Source organism: Epinephelus moara, chromosome 20 (genome assembly GCF_006386435.1).
Source record: "Epinephelus moara isolate mb chromosome 20, YSFRI_EMoa_1.0, whole genome shotgun sequence".
Taxonomy (NCBI): domain Eukaryota; kingdom Metazoa; phylum Chordata; class Actinopteri; order Perciformes; family Serranidae; genus Epinephelus; species Epinephelus moara.
Window position 1 is genome coordinate 13357909 of NC_065525.1, and position 24042 is coordinate 13381950.

At 42.4% G+C, this 24042-nt stretch overlaps 1 protein-coding gene across 1 annotated transcript in view; it reads left to right on the forward strand.

Annotated features, from left to right (window-relative positions):
• Positions 1–24042, forward strand: part of cdh13 (cadherin 13, H-cadherin (heart)) — a 456544-nt gene that overhangs the window by 799 nt on the left and 431703 nt on the right. The window lies entirely within an intron of this gene.

The window sequence follows — 24042 nt, forward strand, 5'->3', positions numbered from 1 at the left end:
GTGTGTGTGTGTGTGTGTGTGTGTGTGTGTGTGTGTGTGTGTGTGTGTGTGTGTGTGTGGGAAGCAAACAGGCGGATGAAGGAGAAGAGAGAAGGAGGAGGAGAGAGAAGGAGAGAAAGAGGCGGTGGGGGGTGTCAGAGAGGCAGAGAACTAACTTGGCCGCTCTGCTGTGTTATTTGTGGCGTCTCTCTGGGTATTTCACTCAGTCTATTGCTCTCCGTAGACGTGGGTTCTCTCGGGATATTTAATAAAGGCTTAATTCCCACTGTGATAGAGGCACTCGCCCGTTTGATCTGACTTTAATATGGGAAGAGAGGGAGAGAGGTAACTCGGAACAGCTGTGTCTGCCAGTCAAGTCTTTAGACGACTATTTAAATGGAGAAGGGCAGCATCAAGGCTGCTCAATCTGATGCTTCTGTACAACATTTTTGTCCACTTTCTGGCATGAATATCCCCAACTGAAGAGCTCAGATCACAATGCTGAAGTGCCCTTGTGCAAAGATGGATCCAGCTGCAGAGATTCACCAGCTGCCTTGACCTCTGATCCCTTCAGGCAGACAGAAAGCAAAGCACACACTCCCTCCAAGATCAGTGCAAATTACCATTAGAGTCATCACTGTGTACTTACTCTAATGATGGTGGCACCTCTCCTGCCACGCTGCAAAAGTTTTAAGTGGCAGCTAATTTTAAAATAACCAAGCTGAGAGTATTCCTAAACACAGCAACAATGGGAGAGCCCCGAAGCGTGGCAGGCAAACAGCTCATTTGGGAAACTCTGTGTTGTTGTGCTGCTTCGCTCTCCTCTCTCATCCTTGCTCCCTCTCCCCTCTCTGGTTCCTTCTCCTGCAGGATGTTTTGAAAGGCAGCAGACAACACAGCTCATTTGGTATTTCTTGTTTGACCTGTGTAGGCTTAGTGCACATTTTCTGCTGTGTATTATTCATTTTTAATTGGATAAGCCACCGGCTCATTTCCACGTTGTAGTTCGATCTTCTGATCTGAGGCGGTCATGATTCAGGCTAATAGTGCCTACAAAGAAATTATTTAGCTCTGTGTTTTATTGATTAGGACCTGCCCCCTCTTGAACACAGAAACACACACAAACACCGCCCACCTTACTACACACACTGGGGAGGTTTTCCATTGACTAGATTTATTCACTAACCCTATCAAGAGACTGGTAACATGCCTACAAAACCAAGAGATTTTTCTCGCATTTCCACACAGTGCGCCTGCTGCTGTGGAAGTTCACTCAAAGACACACACTCACTCAAACACAGTGCCAAATCTGTAGCAGGTGAGATGTATGGTGCTGGCTGTCCTTTGGCCTGTACTTCTGGCGGGCTGATTTACAGGCTGAACCAGCTCCACGGGGGAATCTCTATCCTCTGGCTGTCTCACCAGAAGCAGTAGCTGTAAATATTTTCAATAACCCCACATGTATATGAATCCCTGAAGTGGATAAGGTGCTTTAATGCAATACATTAATCATATGTTTTGCCCTCCAGTGATGCAGCTTGTTTAGAAACACACACATACACGCAAACACATCTGTATCCAACATGAGAACATGAAAATTACAAGTGCTTTCTCCCCTCTCACAATCACTGGGATGTCCCTCTCTCCCTCTCACCATACACTCTTAGAAATTAGGATTCCTCCTGAAGGGCCAAGTTTGTACCCAGAACCAGGTGCCTCAGAAGAACCCCTTTTTTGAAGAAGGAGAAAGGGATATTTAAGGGTTCTTTGTAAGACTAAGTGTTTCATTAAGTTTTTGGAAGAAAGAGTTCTTCAAGGTTGTTTAAAACATGTGTGTTTAAAGATCCCCACCCTCAAATATTCACGTTTACCTGTGCTTCAAATGTTGTTTTCAAATGTAGATGTATCTGGAATCCCCTTAATCAAGTCACTTTACTTGTGTTCTGCCGTATTTAATATCTTTTCTATCATTTCATGCCATACAATAACACATGGTCTGCAGAAAATGCTGCCACTTGGCGTTTTGTATTTGGTTCTAATTTGTAACCAAGTTTCCGCTCCCAACCCTACTGCAGCACTGAAATAGCAAAGAACCCCAAGTCGTAGTGATTTATTGAAATCTCTACCCACTAAAATGCAATTGGGAACATTGAGTGTTGTGGGTTCCACTGAACCACATCAGCCTTGGCCCTTTAGGAGCCTCATGACGCCCTAGACTGCTGGATGTGGTTCCCTTGGTCCCCAAGCTAACCTTTTAAACTAAAATCATGATTAGTGGGAGAAAGATCTATAGATAATGCAGTCGAGTCGTCCTGGTATTCTAACCTTTCCATGTAATCAATCTATCATTTTTTATTTTATTTTTTTTCAGTTGACAGTACTTAGTATCTGGTCCAGGAGCTCTGCCTCGAAGATTGCCATTTCCAGGCCTATTTTAGGATGACCCTGGGGCAGTTTGACAACCTGCTGTCTACTGTCGGGCGGTATAGCTCTGGGTTTCCAGCAATTGCCACCACCAGTTTCTCCTCCATTGTTTGCCAACTGTAAACCTGTTGTTGTTGCCACCACAGAAGCCCCGCCTCGCAAAACATCTGATTGCACAACGGGAAAAAAGATCACGAAAAAGAGATGACGTAGGGTGTTGTTCTGCTTTGAGCTGACGCTTTTTCAACTCGAGGAGTTCAGAGCGTGCTGACAAAAATAATGCCAGGTGCGTCGCAATGCAAAAACCGCAAGCAAAAAGCTTCATTCTCATTAATAACAATTACAAAATGGCGCCTCCGGCAAGCGCTTTATGTGTGATCAGGGCCTTAGAAGGTGGAAAGTTCTCTGTCTGGGTGGAACCTTTCACAAATGGTTCTAGGTATAAACTTTTGTCGGGTTCTCAGAAAAACATCTGGAAGGGCTCAGGGTAGCACCTTTATAAAACCTTTATAAAAGGCTCTACCAGGAACCACAAGGGGTTCTCCTATGGGGCCAAGCTGAAGCACCTTATATGGTTCTAGGTAGCTCTTATATCTAAGAGTGTATTATAGTGTGTGGGATCTTATTTATAGATGTTCAGGTAGGGAGCCAAGTTCCTCTCCACAAAAAAGCTGCCATACAGTCCTACCTTCCTCCCACCGCCCAACACCTCCCCCCTCACACACCCACCCACATATGGGCACAGTAGCAGCCCCCTCCTTGGCAATAAATCCCTGTTTTCCAAATGAAACACTAAGCAGTCTCTCCGGGTGGAGCAATGATTCAGAATAAGCACAGCACAGCTGGGAGCTGCAGGTGCAAGGTTTTTTTTTCTTTCCTTCTTTTTTCTTCTTTTCCCACTTTGATTCCTGCTCCCTGTTTCCCCCCCCCTCCTTTGTCTGTCACGTATATATTTGTTTTTCTCCCCCCCTCTTAGCTTTCTTCTGTTTCACATCCTCCCACCCCGTGAAACCAGTCTTTTACCTTAATTAATGTGATTTACCAACCCTTAATCCCCCCATTTATTGCCTCAAAATGCTCAGCGCCATTTTCTCACTTTACTCTCTCTCTCTGTCTCACCAGTAGACGGTGGATGACAGTTATACTCAGAGTTTAAATTCTGGGCTGGCACCTGGGCGTGTCTGTGGGAAGATTTGCTGTCATGGACGTTTATGGGCGCGGTGACCAACGGACTGTTAAAGTTCCTGTTTAAGCCGCTACAAGCACAGAGAGTGAGACAGGTAGAGAGAGAGGAGGGCAGGTTGTGGTGTCAAGAAAAAAAAAAATTCAAGTGTGGCACTGGAGGCAGAGAGTTGCCATGGTGTACTGTTAGTCATAAAGAGGGCTGACCTTCGTGGTGACACAAACACATACACACCCAGCGATGCCTGACACAGACACCCACACTTTGTTTAATTTTTGTCCTCCCTGACTCCCCCCCTCCGGTCTGTGTCCCCCACTTGCTCCTGGAGGCAGCCCATTGATCTAGAATTATCAAAAAGAGAGGACACGGCCATTCCTGGTATGTAAGCGTCATTTATTATTCAGGAGAGCAGCAACAGGTTGGAAATATGAACACACACACGCATTCAATAGAGGCCCATGCTGTGTTTAGCATCCTTTAATCTTTTTTTTTCTATTTCTAGGTTGAGCTCTCTGATCATATATTCCAATGGGTTTATTGTTCAGTCATACAAGGTTTATGCATTAACCTCTGCAGAGGATAATGAAGGATGCTCAGTGTAAGTGTACAGCTGGAGACATGTCATGTCTATCAGTAGTTACAATGAATCATCCCACCAAAGCCGACCTTCAGCTGACCTTGTATCTCCCAAGGAGGTTTGTGTGAAATGTCCTTTCAAACCTGCCACCCCTGTTACCCTGTGCTGTTTTAGTGGCTGTTTTTTTTCTTACAATGGAGTCTGGTTAAGGCGCAAGACTATGACAAGCCACAGAAGCTAATGATGACACTAATGAGGAATGCCAGTCATTAAGACAGGATGATTTCTTTCTTTCTGCCTTTCTCTCTGCTGTTCACAGTGTCATCGTCACCCTTTCTTGCTCTGCTCTCATTCCCCTCGTCATCTCCCCTCACGCTGCTCTCTGGAGTTTTAGCTCCTGTGGACGAGCAGCTGGAATAAAGACTTAGAGTTCAGAAAAATTGCAGAGAGGTTTGCAATTTTAACAGCCGACAGTGGCACACAAACACTCGGAATAAAAAGAGCATGAAATGGCTCAATTGAAAGCAGCCCAATACCAATCTAGACTTTGCTGTCTAAATGTACCCTGGTGTTACTGTGGTTCTAACAATCGACTGGCAAATAGGCTCTCTCGTGTGGGGCTTTGGGGTTTCAGTCTCCTTCACATTCTACTTATCTGCGCCTTTTCCTGTATGAAAGCACACAGCCAACCACAGTTGTGATGCTACAGTGCTCTTCAGAGATTTTTTTTTCTTTTGTTGGGAGTCAGCTGTTACTGATAGAAACCATCTAACTCTAAAAGCTTCCTGTAAGTGATTACACACGCACATGCATGCACACCTGACCACACAAGTGCAAACTAGTGCACTTGCGCAGACATTTCTTTAAATGTAAGAGTCTGAAACAGAGTTTTTTTTGCTATTTATCAGCGTGTTCCCTAGTGAGTGTGGTTGAGCAGCACTGCGCTGTAATGGGCTATAAGGTCAAACGCTATCTTAACTCCGCTGTGGGAGGGTGTGACCTTTGAGCGAAACACAGTCTTCTTCAATCTTCTCTCCCTTGACGTCGCCACCCCACTCTCCTGAGGAAGGGAGTGGATGAGAAGAGGACGAAGAGAGGGAGGGATGGAGATAGTGAGAGTAGTAATTAAAGTAAATATGTCCCCTTAGCGCTCCATTAGAATCTGCCTGCATTTGATATAAGTGGCCTAATTATGCAAAACGCCAATGGACATTGCGTGGTGTAATCGTGAAATGTGCCAAGTGAAGAAAAAAAAAGAGAGAGAGAAAACCCTGCATCCTAGGAGAGTGGATTAATGGCTTATTTGTGAGTACTGATGAGTTTTAGTGGGTGGAAAAAGCAGAGAAGACACATACACACACACACACACACACACACACACACACACACACACACACACAAAAGGCCTCAGTAAGCATGTGTGAAGGACACGGCAGCACAATGCGACGCTGTCCCTCCAGTTGATCACGCTTTCATCTCAGTTTGTTCTCCTCTTGTCAGTTTCGTGGTCAGACAAGCAGACGAACAAGCACAAAGATAAAATAAGTGACAGAGAGACAAAGAGACATAATAGATACCCAGGTAGAGATAGCGTCTGAAAGAAATTCAGCTGCGTATCCCCACCCGAAAAAAGCAATCCCTCGACTACTGCATTCAAAACCTAAAGTGTGTGAGGAAGAGAGACATGGTTCACAGTACCCTTGTCTCTCACTTTCTCCATCTCCCTGCCCGTGCCTCCTCCTCCTCCACTGCCATCCGCTCTGACAAACACTCTCTGTAACACATTACAGATATTCATGAGCTATTCACCCACTCTGTTTGTCTGTCTCTCTGCCACACTCACAAACATCCAGATATGTCCTCCCCTCTCTTTTTCTGTCACACACACACACACACACACACACATACACACAAGCTTGGGCCTATGTTTGGCAGGAGGCACAAGTTTCTTTTTTCAGCCGTGATTGCGATGACTCCTCTCTATTGCCGCGGAGTGTGTGAAGCCGCCAGCAGCACAGTGGGAGTATTCATGTAAAAGGGCTGGTACTGCGGGGTCCCATTTCTTCCACAAGAGTAGTCGCTGATGATAGTAGCGGGTGATGATATTGTAAGTTGCTCTAGCCTTTCAGTGAGCAGTGCCCCATTGTTGGTGTGATGCACTTTCATTTGGTTAAGGTAATAGATGTGTTGCAGAGCCTACTTGAGTCATGAAAAAGAGTCGTTTAGCACATTTTCGTCACTGACTGCATTGTTAATTGTAGCCACAGGGTCAAAAGAGGGTGATGGAGATTTCTGCCAGCTGCACTTGATCTATTTTTCATGAGTGTATTGGTGGGTGAGTCGCTCGCTGGTCAGTGTTGCTGCAGATAGATGTGTTCAGCGATAGCACTGCGTCCCTGGCCACAAGGTAGCTAAATTGATAGGCAAAGAGTGTTTTGAAATAGATATAATTCAAAGCCCTTGGTGTTCTTGTCTGCATGTTCTTATTCAGAAAGAAACAGGCTTCTGTTTTCCCTTCCCTCATATTTACTTGCACTTATCAAACTAAATGGAGCATTGGGGAGGAAAATTCAAAATGCTAACAGTTATCCACTGTGCTGTAATAAGCACCTCAGGGGGAAACAACACCACAAGCTTTAAACATGACCTAGCCCCAATTAGGCTTTACACACAAATTTAGATGAACACTTTTTTTTTTTTTTTTTTTTTTTTTTTTTGGAGTTCTTGCTCTCTCTGAGGTCCTCAATGCAGATTTTTTTTCAGGCTGGCAACTTTAGAGTTTAATGAGGTCTAGAAATTTCTGAGTGTACATCCGAACACTCAGCTGAGAGTATGCAATGCATGGCCTGCTGTATGCTTACCTTGCACTGTCCCCTATGGATTAGTCTACCTCTGGCATACTAATTTGGAGTTTTTCCTTGCTTAGAATAAGGGGAAAGTGGTGACTCAACTTACTAAACCTTCGATATGGGAAAATAAGTTTAAACATGCACAAGATCTGCTTAGGTCGTCAAACAATCAACTGTACACTTAAGAAGTTTTAAGGTATAGCAGAGGTGTGGACTCAAGTCACATATATTAGGACAAATTCACTTGCAACTCGACTTGGACTCTAACAGCAATGAGTCGTGACTTCACTTAGATTTGAGCCTTTTGACTTGAAAATACTTTATATCTTCCCCTAAACCCAAAAATTATAAAGTGTGTTATTTAAAAAGTGTGCCACGAATCAATTAATTTCCCTTAATTCCCCAAATCGAATCATTCCCAGCAAGTTGACACTAAATTCCCCACATCCACTTTGTTTGAACCAGTCCAAACGGACTCAGTTAAGTTGCAGGAGGGAACCGTAGAGAACTAATGTTATGTTACTGAGCGGCAGTTGGAAAAAAATTATACCACAGATAATTCTATTTGCATACAAAAACTATGCGCTGGTCACCACAAAAACAAACTGCAGTATACAGAATTTGCAGGTTGAAAATTACAGATGGAGATGCAACAACTTCCAACAAACTTGTTTTAACAAATAAAAAAAAATGTTAGAAAGGATTCACGAGTTCTGTTAATTTAGTATGTATTAGCAAAACTCAAAGTTTAGGACTTGAGACTTGACTTGGGACTTCTGAGCCTTGATTTTGGACTTGACTTGGCACTTGACTTGAGACTTGTGAGTCCTGACTTGAGACTTGACTAGGGACTTGTGTACAAAGTTTTGAGACTGTGACTTCCAAATCAGTGACTCGGTCTCACCTCTGCGGTAGAGTAGTGAAAATATAAACTGAAGAAACAGAAGAACAGGAACAGCTGTACAGTCTCATGCAATGCAGCATGTAAGCCCTGTAATGAATTCCGGCTTTATGATGCTTATCATATTCAGTGTTATAATGCTCACCATTTTCAGTGTTGAGACTGTGATACAAAGGTGTTAATTCAGGTGTTGAATTTACATTGCAGTGCACTGTATGTGTCATGTGAATTTGTGTTTGTGTATCACATGCTGCAACAGACAAATTTGGTTCACAAAGATAGCTAACGGAATAGACGATTAATTGGTGGCAGAGACTTGCATCATGCTGATTAATCATGAATGCTGTTTGGGCTGCATTCTTAATGCGCACTCACACACACACACACACACACACACACACACACATGCGCACAGTGTACACAGAGACACACAAGTAGCCTCTTTCTGCTGACCGATGTACTTTATAAAGCTTCTCATTTCTCACTTCCTAATCCGCTGTGATTGTTAAATTCCTCCCCATAATAATTCTTTGTTGACACTTGTTTTGAATGCGCCATTTTCCAGTTGATTCGTAACTGGTCTCAAGGTTAGCGTTAGGAGAAACACATCAAATACTGCGTTATCTTAGAGGATAAACAAGGCTGCACCTTTGTTGCGGATATCAAGGTAGCTCAAAACACTTCATATGTTCTTAAAGTTGGATAATCATACAAGATGTATCATCACCTTGACTTTAACATTGGTTTTAAAGCTCCGGAGAAAACCGATTCTATGATGTGCCACTTCACTCTCAGAGCATGTGATGTGTATGTTTGAAGGCGTCAGCCCTACTTTTTCATTCTCTCCCAACATGACTCTGGGGTTTTCCACTTCACTCCGTGTTCAGCAAGTGTCTTTGAAGTAATCAAATCCCTCTCTGCTGTTAAACGGAACTGATAGCTGAGAAGGTCTTCTTGACTTTTACAAGAAATCACTCCAGCTTACTCACTTTATCCTTTTTTTCTCTTTGCTACTCCACTCCTTTACCCATTTTTCTTTTCATCAGCTCACCTCCTTTTCTGCAGTTCCTCTGGTTCTCTCCTGAATGTGTCTCCAGCCTTTTCCTTCTCTTTCCAGTTGGTTGGTAATCCACACGAGACGGGGTTACAACAGTTTTACATCAAATTTTTGACCTTTCTCTCCCCGTCTGTTAGCTCCCATCCTCCATTATCCCTGCTTCAGTGTTGCAGGAGACATCAGGCGGGAGACATATTTGACCTGTGAGAAAAGAAAAAAAAAAAATCAATCTTTTTTGTCTGCCCTGATGTGTGCAGTACCGCCCCTGCTGCCTAGATGGCGACAAAATGCCAGATATTGTTTGAAGGGTTGTCAAGGATAATTGCCACTCATATCCACTTGGTTTTTAAGTTCTGTGTGTGCATGTGTGAGTGTGTACGCGTGTTTGTGTGAGTGTTTGCTGGTGCATTTATGCCAGCATGGTCCCTGGTAAAAGTGTTTTTATGCAAAGGTGCTTTGCAGAGGTAGAGTGGCCATTTAAACCCCTGGTCTTGACTGTCAAGAAACAGACAGGAATTGGAGGACTCATTTGAAGAGAGCACACAAAGCACTATATTGGTGCCTACGCAGGCAGGTCGCTTCAAGGCAATTAGAATAGCTCTTCCCACTTATTGCTTTTGATGTCAGCATGTGGGGGAATGAGAGAGAGCCAACTTTTGCCTGCCACTGACAGAGAGGGCTGCCACTTCAGTTGAATTCCTTTAGACACAATTAATGTCACCCACCATTCAGGGTTTTATCTCATATTAATGCGGGCAGGTCCGAGGCTTTGAGCTTACAAATGAATTAAATGATGGGGCAAAAAGAATTAAGTGGGGGAAAAAAGCCACGCTAAGGAGGATGCCATTGGGTTGGTAATGACCTCGTCCGTGACAGTTCTGTGCACTGGTTTTACTTTACTGTGAAGCTGTTTGAACTCACTTGGAGTTGTGTCCTGATGATCCTCACTTTGATGTTACTTTTATGCAATATTTAGGCCAGGGAATGTTATAGAGCTGCTATATTTGACACTTTCAATGCATTCCAGTTTCATATGTACACACAGCAAAGAGCTTTCTTTATTCGAAATGAAAGGATTCTCAGCTACAAAGCTACTTCTTCCCGTTGCTCAGATGCCACAGACAAAAGGCCTGCTTGAGTGGAGTGTTAGTCATTAAGAGGCCACAGGCTATTTCTGGGGGAAATGAAACATTGTTATGGCTTGAAAGACAGATGTGACGGGTTTTGAGATCAGACAGAGATCTCTTTGATCACCCTGTCTTGTGTTTTCTTGTGTTTGTACTCAGCCTATCACCATAACTAGCAAGGGGGTGTATAAGCTGCCCATAAGCTTCGAATTGTATGTGCTGTTCATTTGTATCCCTACTCATTTGTGCCTACTATTTGCTTACACTTTGATCTCAAGAGACTCTTCCAAAACAAGGGGTGGGGTTTGAGGTGGTTGGGCTTTCTTGGCCTCCAGCCCTGAATGTTTCCCCAAAATTATTAAGAAATCTAATATAATACAGTCGAGTAAATGTTCTTCTGTCAGCCAAATATTCAGTTCAGAGTACTGAAAACCACATGACTTGGCAATATGGGGAACCTTAATTTGCAGATAGAGCACCACAGATTATTGTGGCACGCATTGAAATGTAGCGGATTTGTCAGCTAAACATTTGGTCTGTGAACTCTACTTCAGCATAGTATTAAAAAAAATAGGCTAGGTTTCCCCCAAGGACCCCCCAAGTTTGGGCTGAGCCCCGAATGTTTGCAACGTCTGGCTCTGTCCCTGGAGACCACCTCATTGAGTTCCTGCATTGGGTGATCCATGCCGGAATTCGTCCTGCAGACCTGAAGTAATTAAAACATACAGTTTAGGGCACGTAGCTTGCAATCCATTTGGATAAGTGCTTGGATAGCCATTTGCAAGTACACTTAAGGGCTTTTGGTGAAGTTGGTTGTGCTGTGAAACTCATGGGAAGGCTGAGGCAGCACTAATGAAGGCAAAGACGATTCTGTGGCTTTGGCTGAGGACCGGCAAGGTGAGTGTAGTGATTTCCGTAGAGATGCTGAATCCGCCCCCTCACACGCATGCTGTGACTAATTCAAGTGACTGAAATAATGAATGGTTGTCATTAAAAGCAAGGCTGTTTGTCAACTGCAATATGAAGTCTTCACGCGACCACAGGGATTTGCACCCATATTATAGCGTTAGCCTCCACCCTGCTCATTATCTGAACTTCACTTCTCTTATCAGCTATAGGGGTGGTACAGCTGTGCTATAGGCTTCCAGCTGCACAGATTCTCTGAGGAGCGAGCTGACTGGATTTGATTTTCATTAGGATTGCATGTCTTCACTGTCACATCCTCTCCCCACCTTGCACGCTTTACTGGACACAATTTTCCGCTGTGGTAGCCTCCATACTGACGGCTTGGTTTTCTCATGCCGCAGAGTTACACTGGGTGGCCGGTTATCTGTGCATTCACCATTACAGGTCCCTGTGTGGTTGACCTGCTCAAAGAGGGCTTTTCTGCCTCTCCTAGAGTTCCACTAGGAGACACGCTCTGCTGCTGTCCTGGGACAAGCCACCTACAGAATTAAAGGAACTCTAGAAGGCTGTCACAAGTCAAACAGTGTACTGCACAGACCTGGGTTGTGCACATCACACACATCCTCATGCACACACAGACTGTTGACAGACAGTTGAAGGCTGAGACAGTACAAGCTCATGTTAGTGCTCCACAGAGGGTTTGAGAGATCGATGGGAGATAATTATTTCTAATGGAGCCAGAGGAGAAAGGAGAGTGTCCTTTTCAGCCATAGCCAGACTGTGTGTACACACGGCACCTGGAGTATTTGAGATAGATTTGGGATTGAATTAAACCCAAATGAGTGGACTGACTGCTGTTATTAAATGACCACTGCTTAATCAGAGCCACAACCTTAAGGTCAGAACCGTGAAAACATTGACATAATATGTCAATGTGTAAATTGGGTTGTTAAAAACGGATTTTTACCCTGAATTTTCTAGTGATGATGGGAGTGTTCATTCAATTTTACCTGTTTTCTAAGACAAGACATGCAGAGACAATATATGCCTGGGTATGATCTTTATAATAATAATAATAATAATAATAATAACAGCATGAGTTATTTCAAATAGTTCCAGTCTTTCCTAATACTTCAGATTTCCAGTTAAAGCTGTGCCTCGTCTCCAGAGCTTCACAGCATCTCATGTTTGGGTATTCAGGACAAGAACATGCACATTCATTACAGCCCCGGTGTGTTCCTACCAACAGAGGACACAGGCTTAAATTAACATTGCTCTATCCTGTGATTTATGATATGCTGCCTCGGCATAGTCTGGCTCACTTATAGTGCAGACAGTCTCTCGCTGTCGGGTGCAGACTCAGACACCTACAGTATGTCACTGTGTTCACTTAGCCTACTTTGTAAAACACATGCACACACACTTAGAAACATTCTCATGATGATACACTAATTATGGTGTGCATTTCTGCTGAATTTGTTGTGATGACACCACTTAGAGCAACGTTCCTGCTTAAACAAAACTCACCTAATGGGAGCTAATGATATGGGGTTGACCCCCCTGCGGGTAGTCGGGCGATTCAGCTAAGCTTGCTAATAAATTTAGACGGGCGGGTCATTAAGTAAAAAAGCAACATTTTTAATAAGTAATAACTTAAAGAAACATTGTGCAATAGTCCACCTTCCACCTTGTTTCCCCTCTCTCTGTCTTTCTTTTTCCATTAAATAGTTTTGGACCAGGGAAATCTGTTGAAGTCAGACATTTAAATATCCCAGGTCATAGTGTAAAAGTATTATCCTCTGAGATTATCTCAGCCTAACACTAACACCAAGCAAGCAAGCATTTCTGTCCACACTGAATCAGTTAAATATGTACTTCTGTAATGTCATAAAAAAGAAACCACTATACCTATCAGCTGTGCATTTATATAAAGAAACCATATACCAGATCAGCTGTGCACTCAAGATCATACTTAAGATGTAGACACTTAATTAAAAGATGGTGAGTACTTGCCGGCTTCCTACATTTGTACTTTTTAAACAGAAAACACATGTTTTATATTGTGGTATTCACTGGAAATGACATACAATATTGCCAACAGCAAGTAGGTTGTTATTTGCGATTGGTTCAAGACTATGGGGGCCGGGTTCCAGTAATTGATTTATGCATGTGTTCGCAGATCCTTGCTCTTCTAAAAAACCCTGAGCATCACCAATAGGCAGAATGCATAGATAGATAGATAAAAGACCGCTTAACACTGATGTGAGGAATTGCAGTTCAAGTATCCTAAAGGAAACATTTTGTGAAATACACTGATTGGCTTTCTTAGTGATGCAAGGCAATCCTCTTACCAGCAAGAAGCTCAAAGCTCAATAATGAACACGTACAGAAAACAGCCAACAAGGAAGTCAAGCTCCTGGCTAAAATGTAGTAGTTCAGGGCATATCCCTTTAATGTCATAAGTTGTTGTTACAGTTATTCTACAGACTGAACGAAGTACATAAAATGTGTTAATAAGTGAGCTTTTGGGGTTCTGGTGCAGTAGATTGATTTAGTTTCCTCTAGAAAGAGCCCGGCTAGCTGCCCCAGTTTTTATGCTAAGCTAGGCTAACCATCTCCTGACTGTAGCTTCATTACCTCTGCCAGGGAGGTTGTGTTTTCGCCGGCGTTGGTCTGTTTGTCTGCAAAATAACTCGAAAAGTTCTAAACGGATTTTGATGAACTTTCCCGTTGATAATGGGACAAGGAACAGATGATAAAATTTTGGTGGTGATCGGTTGAAGCGAAGTGGATAAAATAATAAAATGACAGGAAATCCCAGCTGCTTGGCGGAGGTCTGCGCTCTCTGAGTGCTCTAGTATTTACCATGCAATCTCGAATGAGAGTGGTGTCAACCTTTTCAAATAAATCCAAAAGGTAAAACTACAGTATTTCTATTAAGGCGTTTATAAGTTACTAATAGAATATGTACCATTATGAAATCAAAGACTGTGATAAAGCTGTAGAAGGACAAGGACAGAGAAAGTTTACCAAGGCAGGTGAGGTAAGGAACAGAATGATGAAGGAACATTTCCGTAGTTCAAATGGCTAACATGCAGTGTACTCAGTTTGTAATGCTAAGCATAATGCTAAGACAAAGGCAGGAGTGTCAAGCAGCCTAGCTTAAGTCAGATAACACTCAACTTGTAATTCAGCTGCAGTGGCCAGCCAGTAGTTTGCAGGAATTTAGCAGCTGCAGGAGCACAAAGTCATCTGAGAGGAGCTTGTTATGTTGGGTGTGCATGTGTGTGTACCTCAGGTTGTTTCACTCAAATACTTCTGATGCCTTTCATTCTCTTTCTCACCTGAACACTTTGGTTAGAAACTATGAAACAGTACAAACAAAGGATTGCTCTTGAGGTTTAACACTGCAGCTCTCAGAGACAGAGGTGTCAGACATGGGAATGCTCAAATAATTTAGCGTTAATAATAGGAGTACATTCAGCACCACTACAGACTTTTAGTCTAAACATTCACAAAGCGAAGCACTTTAAAAAGCTAATGTACATGTCAAGTATTTGACTCCACCATGGATGCGTCTTTGATAACTCTCAACATCAAAATCCCAGACAATTTATTCCCTCTCCTCGTCTGAATGTGAAGAGGCTCCAGCACTTAACTTTGTTTTTGCAGTGGGTGGGTGGAAGCTGCCTCTGCTGTTCTATGCTCAAGTTGGAAAGTAACTTGACTTAGCCAAGAACTGATAATGACTGTGTGGGAGAGCAGACATTAAAATGATGATGCCAAGATGAGAAAGTATACGATGTAGGTTATGAGTTATTATCCAGCTTCTGAATGATATGAGAATAAGAATTTTGGATTTATAGCATCACCCAGATGTTACTGTTCGACTGGAATCAGTGAAGTAAAGAACAAATAAAGTGTAGTTTTCTTGTGTGCGTGTACAAAAATACATGTTTAGAGTACCACTTGCCGGAGTTGGTGCAAATCAAACCCAGCACACTGGGGATTTGATTTCAGTACTGCAGGTTCTTTTTTAAACTCAGAGATGATACTTGATCTGCTGACTCATATTCAAGGCACACTTTAGTTGCAAATAAATTTACTTTACACAACAATTGCAGCTCTTAAAAGAGTGCACTGATTTAGCATTGTACTCCTACAGTATAACACTGCCGGACTCGCGATGTACAAAAAAAGTAGCAAAATCGATGCAGCAGAGCGAGAGATATTGTCTTTTTTATTCCGCTCATTCTTCTTCCTTGTCAAATCCTGGCACCTACATTATCCACAATGCAACAAAACTCCCAACAGATCAGTCAGAGATTCATGTGTGTCAAGCTTAAAGCAGAGATGTGGAGCAGTTTAAGCTCACTTCTTTCTAACTCTACACCTCCAGATTTTCAAACTTGTAGTCTTCAGCCTCAGTTGACGCTCAAAGAATGTCACTTGAGGTGATTTATCAGACTTTGTGTAGTCACAAAGGCTTTATAAAACCTCTTTCACATATGTAGTCATACTCCCCAAGACCTGTAAACAGACTTTGATGTGGAAAATAGGTGGAGTCCCCTTTTAAGGTTTTTAGGTAAAGCCACTGATGATTTCGCTGTAATGCCAAATATCTTAGCAGCTAACTTCTTTCAAATGCTGCTCTTGCAGTCATGACATTAAAGTAAACCTTTTAATGGTACAAAAAACCCCAAGACGAAACAAACAAGACACAGATAACAAAAGCACACTGTCTATGCTATGTTCCTTTCTTTGAGCTTCACATCCACACACTTGATTTCTAGATTTTGATGTAAGGATGTATTAGTATTGTACTCAGGTACACAATCGACACTCGTATTGTAAAAAGAAATGCCAAATAAAGAAACAGACAGCAACAATACGATTTTGAGGAGATTTTGTGGTCAAAAGAACTTGTAACAAGATGAGCGAGGTCTTTGTCATATGACAGCTCGTGCTATTGTGAACAAATGATATCAAACACAATGATGTTTTATACACTGATATTGGTTCATAAACTTAATTTAGACAGACATGTAGATAAGTCATCCTTCTGTCCAGTTTTAATGAGCTTTTGGTTTCAGCGTAAAAGTGTTTATAATAGTAACATTTTATGAATTACAGCTCATCCAGATAGGTAAGCCTGTCTTGCAATAAATCCTGGAGCTACCACCGCTTCAATCTTGCAACCCATCGGCTATCGGTCAGATGACGAAAAACCTCTGGGGGCTACAGCCAGTATTTCAGGAGGTTCGGTGTAGCAAGCAGACTTCCTCCTCCATGTGCCAATCATTTTGGTTAATCTTTGTCAATAGATATTTGTTTACGAATAGAGATCATTTGTACGCAGGAAGTCAAATTGTCATCAGACAATAGCCCATGGGTTCCAAGATTGTATTTTGGCCAATGCAACCTTCCTCTCCACATGGACTGTTTACCTGCAGCTCAGACATGATTGGTCAACACTGCTTGAAAATACAATTGGACTACAAATGGAAACCAGAACACCAGAATTTTTGTACCGTTGCCTACAGATACTGCACACATATGCAGATATCTGTTTATGGACATTACCACTTCTTCTGACAGGTGGTATAACCTGGAATTATTGGTCAAAAATATGAATCTACCTCTGATTATTGATCAACTTTCTACATTGAAGTACGTCTAATGACACTGCCAATGACCATATCTGTTGTTGTGAGGTTTAGTATGACATACATTGAAAAGGCTAAGCAAAGTCATGAACCCTAAAAATAAACTAATATTTTGCCTTTTGTCGACATGCTCCATGTCCTTTAAACAGATTGTTTGGTTTCTGTATGCCGCTAATAATTACCAAATAGGATACACAGTATTATATCTGCAGAGAATGTTCTAGAAATGGCCATATTGCAATCTGCACCATGACACTTTATCAAGGATGTGAGACGTGACCCTGATTTACTCCCCATAGACCTTGACTTTAGATTTGAGAGATTTGAGACTTGACTTGCATTTTGTGACCCCTGACCATCTCTTCAACACATTGAAATACTGCATCTGGGCTTTATGTACCATTTGTGTTTGTCTTAGTGTGTTCATCTGGATCCACCACGATTTTAATTGCCCCCACAGAGCCCTAATAGGATCCTCAGGACTTTGTATCACATACATTTGGGTTACACATGACGTACATGTCTTTTTTTTTCTTTCTTAGTTGCCCATCAGGAGAGATAAAAAACATTCAGAGATACACATACCTACGTATATCCATTTGTTCCCATCCCACTACTAATGACACACATACATTTTCATACATGCATTAACACATTCAGGCTTTCTTAAATGCACACACACACATACACGTACCAGCTTCTGTAGGAAGTGCTAATGACTGTCTCTGGATGAGTGCTGGATGTCTCCGCAGCTCCACTCAGGAAACCAACAGCTGAAGCGAACTCTGTTTCAGCTGCACAGGTTTAAGGACACAGCTACACACATGGACCAGCCAACCAGCTCTTGCACACCTGATCAAATTATTATCATTTGCTACATTCATCAAATGTTTTAAATCTTTAATCTTGTCAAATCTTGTCATCAAGGTTTGGTAGATTCCAGGTTCTGATTGAATGGTGGAATAACACAATATAGATGGCAGCTCAGATAAGTTTAGTTTGGCTCTCAGTTCTCAAGTTGGATGTAATCCCTGATGCCCCAGCTCCGCCTCAGAAAGGTCAGAAGTCCTCCAGGCATCTCTGTCTCTGTCTTTCTTTCTATCTCATGCAGCTGTGTGTTTTGCTCACATTATCTTTGTCTGTTTCATTTTCTCTCTTGAAATCATGACCCGTGCCTCTGCATTCTTGTCTCAGTGCAAAAATTCACTCACTCATGCTCTCCTGTGCAAAAGATCAAGGACCTAATTAGAAGATATATTGCACAGCATGGCGCTGCTCTGCATTCAGCATGCAAAATTATCAGTCTGAGCAACACCTCTGCTTCAGTCTCATTGTGGTTAAAGCTGCAGAGTGGAAGGGACAGATGAAGAGTGAAGAAAAGAGAAGGAGACTAAGAGAGACTGGAGGGTGGAGGTAATGATGAAGGTATAGTGGAAAAGCAGAGGCCGGTGAAGAGTGGAAGGAAAGTGAAAGCAGTTTGGGAGAAAGGAAAGAGATAGAGGAATTACGGAAGATGGAGCCTCTGTGGCAGCGCTGATGTGTGGACGGTGGGTGGACAGGGTCGCTGTGTTGTAGCTCTGAAATGGGTCCTGACAGAGTCATTTCTCACGTGGAGATTTACCCAGCCTTTTTTTTTTAGTGGTGGGAGGACGAGAGCGAACGACCCTTTCCACTTGTCATGAATATTTATTTGGTGAGAGCGCTCACAGGCTGCTGCGTAGAATGACAAATCGTGGTCTCTAAAGCAACTACCTATATTCTATTCCCATCTATTGCTTCACCCCTTTCCACCTGCGACTGTCTCTCATCTGATCTATGGTCTGTTCTCACCCGGTTGTTTAACATGTTCGAGCATTTGGATAGGGATTACAATTTAAAAAGGCAGGTGTAAATGTATATATGAGAATAAAAACTCTTCTCAGTGCATAATATCGTGTCACGAGGATCCAGGAGCAACCCCAAACCGGACACCTGTTCACACACAATTTCATGTTTACACGGCAGTCATGGCTACCTCAGTGGCAGTTGTCATTTGCTGTATGTTAATTGCAACACATTCTCACTCCGGCCTCGTCACATACTGATATTGGGTCATGGACTTTCCAAGTCTGCATACGATGTGCAAGGTACCCTGGGTGTGTTTGTTGTTGATGTTGTGGGACACCGTGACAAGTTCTGCCTGTTGCATGCATTGCCTCCCTTAAGATACACTTCCGTTTTCACAGGAAATTTAACATTTACATACTGTCTCTTTTACAGTAAACGCACTACGTTAGTACACTAACACAAATTGACTTTTTTTCCTTCAACAACAAACACACATGGTTGGGTTTAGGAATGGTTTCTGGTTGTGAAAAGTGTTGGTTTTAGAATCTTACGGGACATGAGCACAGCTCTCTCAGGTGAAAGTCGGTGTCCCTCCCTCCCCACTTTTGTCCTTGTCCTGCTGCGTTTCCCCTGACGCCGCCAGGTGCCATTAAACTATACTGGCAACTGGCCGCGTGTCGTGCTGACGTTAAAGGATGCCTTTTTTCATTGGTTTCTGAAGCTGCAAGTCACTGCCCAAGTGCCGGATTTCGACTCAGAGTGACACCAGGCTCTTAATTGCCACACGTGTCAGTTTTGAGAGGAGCTGCCATCCCTTTACAAGGACAAGAAACACAGGGTGCTGGGGTCAGATAATGGATTTGCTTTTGGTTTGTTAGAAATAGGAATCAAAGTGTAAATGCTATGTGCATATCAATCAGTCAGTCAGTCAGTCAGTCAGTCAGTCAGTCAGTCAATCAATCAATCAATCAATCAATCAATCATTTATTTGTCACATGAGGTTAAACAAGTTACAGCACCAGTGAAATGTGATTCCATCACCTCCTTTAACTTGTGCACTGTAGATCGTTGTGATGGTTCTGGTAACCCATGGTTTCTGGTTGTGGAAAGATGTAACTGTCCACACATCTCGACTTTGATGGCTGTGTGGTCGCTCCTCCAAAACACAAGCAGCAGCTCCACTCTGCAGCTGCCTCTGCACGGCTTATAGCTGTGATCCACTGCAGGATCAGGACAGCACCTCACATTCCCACCATCACACCAGTCCTTATTTGCTGTAAAGCACATCCTTCATCGCCTTCTTTTGCCAGAGTCCACTGCTTGGCTTATGGAAAAAGAGTCACCTGGCTGAATGATGTTGTCCAGAAGTTTTGGTGAAACAAAGGATATTACAGTTCCTGATATTCTGTTGGAAAGTAACACAAGGTCATCCAGTTTATTATCCAACGCCTGTACAAAGGCTGCTAGTTCCACTGGTGCCCATTTCTTCTTTCCCAGATGTTTACTGATGTTTACATTTAAAAAGGCTCGACCTGGCTAATTAGCAGCTGGCTAGCTAAAATTTGGTGGAAGGTGAGACTGGTGAGTTGATTATCTCATCCTGATTAGGGACTCACCACCATCCAAAGCCAAACCTAAAAAGCACCAACAACACCTGCAAAATAAGCACTTCATCACTTTTTCTTTGCCAAATCGTTGCCAAATCTTTTGTAAATTGCGACAAAGCTTCTTGTTGTATAATGTCCCCCTCTGCTTTAATTTTTTTTTTTTCAACTTTCAACCCCTCCCTTTTTTCATGTCACTGGCTCGTCCTCCTGTCAAACACTGCTTAGCAAGTGGATTCACTTGTGCCCCATGGAAACTGAGTGGGGGTTAACTTTGGATTTATTGGGTCTCTTTGTTGTGACTTTGTGCGGCTGTGGCTCAGGAGGGGAAGCTGGTCGTCCACTAATCCAAAGATCAGTGGTTTGATCTCCAGCTCCTCCAGCCCACACATTGAAGTATCCTTGGGCAAGATACTGAACGCAGTGTGATGTGTATGAATGAATAACTGAGGAGCAGGTGGCACCTTACATGGTAGCCTTTGCCACCATTGTATGAATCTGTATGGGTAAATGTAACATGAAGGGTAAAAGGATGTGGTGGTTGGAAGCCTAGAAAGGTTCTCTACAAATGCAAGTCTATTTACAATGTACTTTCCACTTTACTGTTCAAAAGCAGATCAGCTGTACAGGATGTGTTATAAATGCAGGCAATAATGGGCAGGCATCATCACACAGGTCTGAATGCGTTGCCACTTTTATTGTAGTTTGTATTTAATTCAGCTCTTGCTACTGTAGAGGCCAACAAAGTTCTGTTTGGGAAATGACACATGTATATATTGACATAACAATAAACTATATAACAATAAAATATATTTGACATAACATCTCCTTTTAAAATTGCTATGGTGAATACGTTACTTGCCTACTCATACATCCAGCAGATGGAGTAACATTGATTGGGAGTTGTATTTCTGGCTACTTGCTTAATATAATTCACTCACTCTGCTTTTAGCTCTGTTTTGGTCTCCACCAACTCCTGAGGGAAAAATCTGGCTCTTTAGATGTTAAATGCTCCACTATGTTCATAAATTAATCTCCAACTTTCTATCCACTGTGTGGTGCTGGACAGGTTGCACATAGTGTTAATGAGACCTTCTTTTTCTGAAAACAGCTGCCATTTGCAGCTGTAAACGATGCTTATGATACCGGTGAGACTGAATCAAAACAGTAAAGTTACAGGCAGTAAAACCAAATGCTAAACACTCAGTAGACCTGAGGGAAAAATGCAGGGTAATAATTCTCTGCGGGTGTCTTATGATTTGCGACACCTCACACATTACACACAGTAATTTGACTCACTATTAAAATAAAAAATGTTGATTGGTACAGCTTTAAACCACGTCAGAATACAGGTCACATACAGGTCATATGTAGCCTGGTGGTAAGTGGCCTCTGTGATTAAAACTGTTCCCAGTCTGTACTGGTAGACTTTTGACTTCACATAAATGCTCTAATTTTATCTCTTCTCATTATATTTACCCACACTGACAACCAGCTGTGTGATATCCTGGATTTCCCAGCATGTTAACCCTCCATTACTTAATATGGAAGGAATGCCACATCCCAAAATGAAACAGCCTCATTTACCAAATCTGACTTATCCTCCATGTCCCTATATGGCCAAACAGAAACCTCTAAATTGCTGGAGTCAAAATTTCTACATGAGTTTGGTGTACAAATGTGGCTGAGTTCCCAAAGCTCTAACATTTTCCTCCATCATTATCCCAGTCTCAGTTGTGCTCTAGTAGCAGATACTGCGTTCTCTAAACACCCCTTTTATTATCATATTACCAGCCATGGCTGCAGAGATTTGGAGAGAGATTTGGATTCAGGTTGGATCATCTGTCTGTATACAGGCATTAGCCAGGGCGCTGCAGGCTGGCTGAACACTGTACTGGAGCTGAAGTGTTGAAGGCAGAGCTCCCAACAAGAAATTGAGGGAAAAAAAAAATCCGTCCAGCTCATTATTTTGATGCTTTCACTGGCTGTGCCTTTTATGGTGCCATTTTTTTTACATTCATCTGTGGCACCCATGTGTCATTATCATTTTTCTAAGCCAAGGAAGCACTTGAACATGTCAAATCTAATGTTTCACTCATTAAATAAGACATCTGAAGGGTTGTTATCAAAGGGCTGTCATCAGCACACTTAAAGAATAAGTAATGCAGATTGCTCATGCAGCTTTTCTGGCTTCTGTCGCATTTCCTGCACTGGGGCGACCCGACTTCTTGCTCTATTACTCCCAGAGAAAGAAGAAATGGAAAATGGATTTGGAAGAGAGAAGCATGGATGCAATTTTCCCTTAAGCCGAGTGGTAAACAATGGTGACAAGAACAAGTTTTCAATAACTTTAAAGCAGAAGGGAGAGAAATAACAAATAAAGCGCAGCCTTGTTTTCCATTATTTAATTTTCACTATGTTGTATTACAGGGAGAGTAAATAAGGAAGGATATGAAAACTGACAAACACCATACAGCCGTGTGTATTTGCTTGCAAGTGTGGGCAGGTTCCGTTTTCTCATTTTTTGGTCGGCTAGCAAGCAGAGGCTTCACACGTGGTCGTGTGTGTGTGCGCTATTGTGGTGAGTGGTGAACGAGAGAATGGTTTGAGGCAATCTTTTTTATCCTGCTGGATCTCTCTCTGAGTGGAGAGATTGGGCTTTGTAGTTGTGATTGGAGGGAATTAAGGTCTGCCTTTGGTAGCAGGCAATAGCAGACAACTGGGAAACAGGTTGAGCCTGTCAGTGGTGTGTTTATGTGTGTGTGTGTGTGTGTGTGTGTGTGTGTGTGTGTGTGTGTGTGTGTGTGTGCAGTAAGAGAAAGAAAGAGAGAGATTAACTCACACCATTGCACATCATTCAGCTGCTCCTCCAGGCCGCTCTTTTCCTCTCACCTTGGCCCTATCTGCACGCTGATAACTAACTATGCTGAAAGGACTCCTGCAGTTCACCTGGTTCAATGACATTAAATATGTTTTATATATGTCAGTTATATAATAATTCACGAGTTGTCTCCTTTGTTGCTATTGTTGCTGATCATATTCAGTGGCTCTTTAGAATATTATGTCACTCTACAATTCTTTGCTAAAAGGAACAGTTTTTAAGATTAAGGGTAATTTGATGGCATCTGGTGGTCAGGACTGCAGATTGAAGGTCTCTTCCTCTCCAAAACAAACAGGTCTGGTGATTTAAACTGGTAAAAACACTAAATAAAGCTGTTTCACATTACAAGTCAGTGTTTCCTACCCTGCTGGGCTGCCCAGCACCTGCAAATGTGTGCTCACCTATTTTATCTGATACCATAATGTAGGTTCACTTTATTTCTGATCCAGACACTCAGGAGGTTTTTACCATGAGCCACATTATCCATAGAAATCTACTTCTCTCCAAAACAAACAAGACCCGGTGAATTCAACTGGTAAAAACATTAATTAAAGCAGTTTCATGTTACAAATCAGTGTTTCTGCGACACTGTTTGGGTTGTCGGAGATGGGCTGTTGGCCCAGCACCTGCTGATCTGTGCTTACCTTTTTTCCCCAATACTTAAGATTCAGACATTCAGGAGGTTTTTAATGGGAGCCAGATAATCTGCAGAGGTCTCCTCCTCTCCAGAACAAACAGACCCAGTGATATAAACCAGTAAAAACATTGAATAAAGCAGTTTCGTGTAAAAGAAAATCAGTGTTTTCCCAATGCTCTTGTTGCGGAGTGGCTGTTAACTACAGTGGCCAGCACAAAATTGCAAAAACGTGAATGGTCCAATCTAGAGCCAGTGTGTTATTTATCTGTTCTGGGCTACTGTAGAAACATGGCGGCGGTGCCACATGGTGATCTCCATAGACGAGGACCCACTTACTATGTAGATATAAACAGCTCATTCTACAGGAAAGAAAACTCAACAATTCTTATTTCAGGAGATCGTACACTAAAGAAAGCATACTTAT